The following is a 5,718-nucleotide window of genomic DNA, read 5'->3' on the forward strand; positions in this document are numbered from 1 at the left end:
TCAATAACCCATAATCTCAGTACACTTCATTTTATCTAAATACTGTTTTTCGTTTCGTTTTATTAATTAATTATTAAAAAACATTAGTAGCAAGTGTTATGTTCTTTTTGCTGCATCAGTCCGTCAGCTCAAGAATATTTGTGTTCGCCTCGAATGGAGGACGCGGGCGCATCACAAATGAATATTTTATTTATACTGTTTGCTTTTAATTAAAAATTTAATTGATCCTTTCTCCGCAATATTGTTTGCATTTCATCCGCAATAAATATAAAAACAATTTCTGTATTAATATTTATATTGGTACATTGCGGCAAGTACGAGTACGAGTACGCGCATCAATCACTTTCAATCAAAATTATCAAATCAAATGGAAAATTAAAAATTCTTTCAATAAACAAATATTATCAAAATTTTGATATTGACATAATTAAAAGCGTTTTTTCTCTTATTGTTTCGTTTATTTTTTGTCTCATTCACCACTCACCACTCGCGACATGCCACATTCACACAAATCCAACGGAAGTCGGCCTAATTTCCATTTCCGCTGTGATTGCGTTCTAAGAAACTCGCTGTCCTATTATAATATGTAATTATCAGTAGGCTTTTATTTCAGCAAATAATTCACAAAATATATACCGAAAATTCTTCAATTTTAAAACTACAGAAATGCAATTTCATTTATAATAAAATATTAAATATTTTGTTAATCTATTATTTACATTTAAATTAACCAGCGATTAAAATGAATTGCGGTGCTTTTTAATTGACATTTTTGTTTGGTAGAATGTTTCAAATAGTCTCCCTTCGTATCAATTATTAGTGGTGTGATGAAGTGATTAAAAAATAAATGAGTTGGATTGCAAATTGTATTGGTATACGAGTATTAGATATAAAAAATAGAGGAAAGTAAAGTACTCTCGAGTACTTTTGATACGCTCGAGCTGTAGCTTACTGTTTACTGTTACCTATAATGTTATCATCTGATAAGTCTGCCAGCGATTCAGTGTCATTTATGACATTTTTATTTGCAAAATTGTTCAATAAATCATATAATTCATTATAAATTTTTTATTTTTTATTTTTTATGACATCCTCAGGGACCTCAAGATTAATCCCATCAAAAAATACATAAAGGATAGAGCCCTGAAATTTTTTGCGAAATCTGACAGACTTACTAACACCGCGTTATCGAATCTTAGAATGGTTACAGGCTCCTCGGGGAGATATGCAGATCTGGGGTCAATTATTGCTTAGTCTGATGAAGTGATGAACAATAATCCAGTCAAGGCGCAAAGAGGGGTTTTGAAGAAACCTTGCAGTTAATAGAGAGTAAAAGTGCTCAGGTGCACTGATTCAACTAGCCGCAACATAATATTATATATGGTACAACTTCTCATTATCAGACTCGATTTTTTGTGTTATGCAAGAGTGAATATGCAACACAAAATTGATCTAAGCAAGTTGATCTATATGTCACTATATCACAAACCCGTATACCCACTCCTCTAACGTCACGTTCTCTACATTTTTGTGATTGTATTGGCAGTTGAGCTTGTTTTTTTTTTCAATTAGCGGATAGGGGCTGATTTATTATTCTAAATTCGGTTATGAAAATCCAAGTTTTAAAATTAACGTCCAATGTTGACAAAAAAATTTATTTTTTTAAATCTATTTTAGTCTGGTCTTTCCTGCAGATCCTATATATCTGGTTGAAAGGGTTACACAATTTTTCATCACGGACAGTGGCTTTTTGGTATCGCAATGAGTTTCGCCACTTTGATATTTACTCTAGCCAGACGAATTTTCGTTCTCAATAAATTGTAGTTTAGTAGTGTTAGATTAGATTTTTCGTAGTCCATCGCAGTTTTCCGTTAATTTTCATTGTACTGTGGCTTTTAAAAGATAATTACGAATATGTTTATGAGCAATATTTTATCATTGTATTCCTTATTCCTTTGTACTCTGATTTAATAATATTGTATACTGGTTACTCCCAGACAATTAAATTTTTGAATTTTGTACTGTTTTATCAGCTTCTCTGAAAAACAGCACTTTTATTGTAGAGCAACTGTGCTATCGGAAAAATAACAGGCTATTGATTTCGTGCATATTTTTCGGAAATGAGTTGACGTGAATCCTTAATATAAAAGTTTTCGACTTGAAAAACATAGACAAGTCGCAAAATAAAGGTATTTCACTACATCCTTTTGAGCTAAATATTTTTTGTGATAGCACAAAGGAAGTATATTTATTTGCAGAGTATATATATTAAACAATACAAGTAATACCTGCCCCAATTTTGTAGAAATAAAGTGAACTTTGGCATAAACTTAAAAATAATTAAAATTCGAAATAAAATCACTATCATTCTAAAATGCTACTAATAAAAAAAAAATTATATCAATAATATAATTTTAATAGTATTAAATTATTAAAAAGAAATAGGGTTTTTTCTTTCATAAAACTTGTACAATTAATTATCGGCACAGCACGGTGTATAACATATAAGGTTTACATTTTTTTGATGAACCAATTAGCAGTTCACATACCATAAAGAAGTATATGGAAAATATACTATAATAACTCTGCAATAAAGTAAATGTAGATTTCTATTACTTAGGAGAGAAAGAAGAAATAGAAATGTGAATTTTTATTTTTGATAGTCTTAGTACGTGTGTTTGAAGTAACATGTCTTCTGGCTAGTTACCTTGCTGAATTACTCCTGAGAATGACTGCTGAAGCAATGTAGATTCTTAGATATGTAGATTGCAACATAATAGATTTTGCACTAGAATTGTGGATTTCTAACGCACATGAAAATGGGTCTGTTGAAGAAATGTAAATTTCTTCCTTGAATTAGGCAGCATTAGTAATGCGATATGATCGTAAGCTCGCTGTGGAGCTGACTGTGTTTTAAGAAATGTGAATATCTTTCCCGAACTAAAAAGTCCCGATGGGAGTGTAAATTTCTATCCATTTCTAAATTTTAGTAGAAGTAGAGATGTACATTTTCGCTTCTATCGCAATTCGGACTTAATGGGACTATATAGATACGAGCTCGTTACTTTGCTGACTGCCTCGATTGAATTTTTTCTCGTCTTTTATGCCGGAGAAGTGTACACCAAACGGTGTCTATTTACAATTTTTGCTTACATCAATTTTGTCATTATTTTGATGTGGCTTAAAATTTTGGTAGTAAAATTTTATATTATAATATATATATGTAAGTAAAATATATGTTTTTGCTGCAAAACTTGCGATGGATTTTGTTATAAATATTGTTCAAATACAAAATAAAGGAAGAATATTCTACGCGTATGTGTTCCGCAATAAAAAAGGTTGGTATTAAATTAAACAACAAAAACGAAAGTTTTGCCAAATAAATCTAATTAGCAACATTAAGTAAATAGTAATATGAAGCTTTTCTGAATGCTTAGAAGCTTAGGAGCGAATCCATGATTTGGCACTCAATTTCTTGCATCCAATTCCTGTTTATGTTGCCAAATTGTAATACTTGTGGCTTCCTGGATAATTTCATTGCATTAAACTAAATCTGATGTTAGTGGATAATTTTTTATATAGCATCTTTCGCCAAATATTTAAAATTGGCACAATTTTGATAATATTGGGTACGTACATATATCTCTGTACGAGGGTAAATGTAAGCAAATATGCGCTTCGAAGGCAAAATTTAATATTGGCTCTCAATCTGTTTATTTTGTATTTTGTATCGAAGTGTCATTTCAATACTTAAATGAATGAAATAATTGGTTTGGCTTGGCTTATATGCAATTATAAGAATAATGGATTCAATGTGGAAGTAATAGGCTTCAATAATCCTTCTTTATTGAGAAATTAACTGAAAAACTCCTTAGCGTCAGTAAAAAAAAAATATTTATTTCATATATAGGAAACATCATACTGCATTAGAATTAACTCAGCCCCACCAAGTAAATCCCTTTACATCACTCTTGCAAAAATGCTTTATAGTAGAGGTGGAGAACTTTCGATAGTCGGCACCATCATGACACAGTACTGTTGCTGTTGTTGTTGTTGCATTAACATGCCTAACACAAAGTACACAAATAATGGAACAAAAATAATAAGATAATGAGAGATAAGCAATTGTTTTGCAAATTTGCTAGACCATCCGGACGCAATATAAAATACTGCCTTGAAGACAATATACGAGTATTCGAAGACGACTTTTCCAACTGTTCACTAATCATCAAGATAAATAATTTTGCCAGTGATAGATCAATTTTAGAGGTTAGCAATCGAAATTCAAACACATATTTTATATGTGTTTGTTTCCGCAAGATTAAGTAAGACAGTTTTCCAAAGAAAATCTAGGTATTCCCGGTCACAGCTTTTACGAAACGTTAATGAAATTGCGTTAATTTTATGATCGCAAGATCAGCGCTGGGGTCGATATTAATGAACGCTCAAATAAAAAACATTTTAAAATATGTCTCCTTATAGGCAGTCGAGGATTGAAAATTAAACAGGAAATAGAACTCGTAGAACTCGCATCATGCGGTAGTGCAATTATTGTACTGTTCTCATTAGAATCTACTAAATAGCATTGGAAAAGATGGTTTTAAAGTCAGTAGCACACATTGAGTAAATTTTATTTTTATTTGATTTAAAATGATCACATTAACTTGTAATTACTCGAACCTTAATATTATTAATTAAAAATATGATAATAATTTAATAGAATATTTTTTGTATTTGTGTTAATTTTTAGTGTAAAAACGAGAATAATGATTTATACACTGAGCATTAGCAGCACTTTAATAAGTTTTTTAGTGTTATTTGAAATTATTTTTAGTGCTTCTAACTAGAATAAAACTATTTAATCATATCTGAAACTATATGAACCCTTGGAATAGTGTATGTACATGAAGATATTTTCCTGTTGCATTGCAAAAGCTGAAATTTAGACTTGAACAGCAAAACTAAGTCTGCAGAAATATGATTTCAAGTACAAAAATCTCTCGAAAATATACAAAACCTATGTAATGTCTATAGGTTACGTTGTCTGTACGTTCAGGAAATAGTTTGAAACTCGACGGGAGTATTTCTTATTAATACTAAAGTTTTTAAAATGTAATTGAATTTCACTTAAGTATTTTATTTGACTTAGTAGTTTGTAGTTTGCATTGTCTGTCGACAGGTGCTGGTATATATTAAATAAATTCCTGTAAATTCGTGCAAGCACTCCAAACTGCTCAGTTTTCTCAAAGTGAAGGAGTGAATATTAATCTTCTGGATTGCTGTAAATTTGCTGAACATTCTGCCATACGAGCTGGAAAAATGTTAACTGAATTTTTTTAATGTTAATTTTTAATTTTATCAATAAAGTTAAATCAAAAGTATTTCCAAACATGTTCAACATAGAGTGTTTTTCTTAAAATTATTAAAATAGGTACATAAATGTGTAATGTATAATTGAATTATAATAATAAAAGTTTGTTACGGCAGAAGATTTGGTGTTTCCAAATCGTCCGGTTTTATCAAATGATAACATAAAAATTCTAAACATTTAATTTACTGAAGTTATTAAGTCAGATATTTATCACGAAGTTATCTTGCTTCTAAATATTTTTATGTTTCAAAGAAATACATTTTAGAAAACGACTACTCAGTAACAAAGCGGCACAGAAAAGTAATCAAATACAAATCCTTCACAATTGCACCCGAAAAAAAAATATT

Source organism: Teleopsis dalmanni, chromosome 1 (genome assembly GCF_002237135.1).
Source record: "Teleopsis dalmanni isolate 2A chromosome 1, ASM223713v2, whole genome shotgun sequence".
Taxonomy (NCBI): domain Eukaryota; kingdom Metazoa; phylum Arthropoda; class Insecta; order Diptera; family Diopsidae; genus Teleopsis; species Teleopsis dalmanni.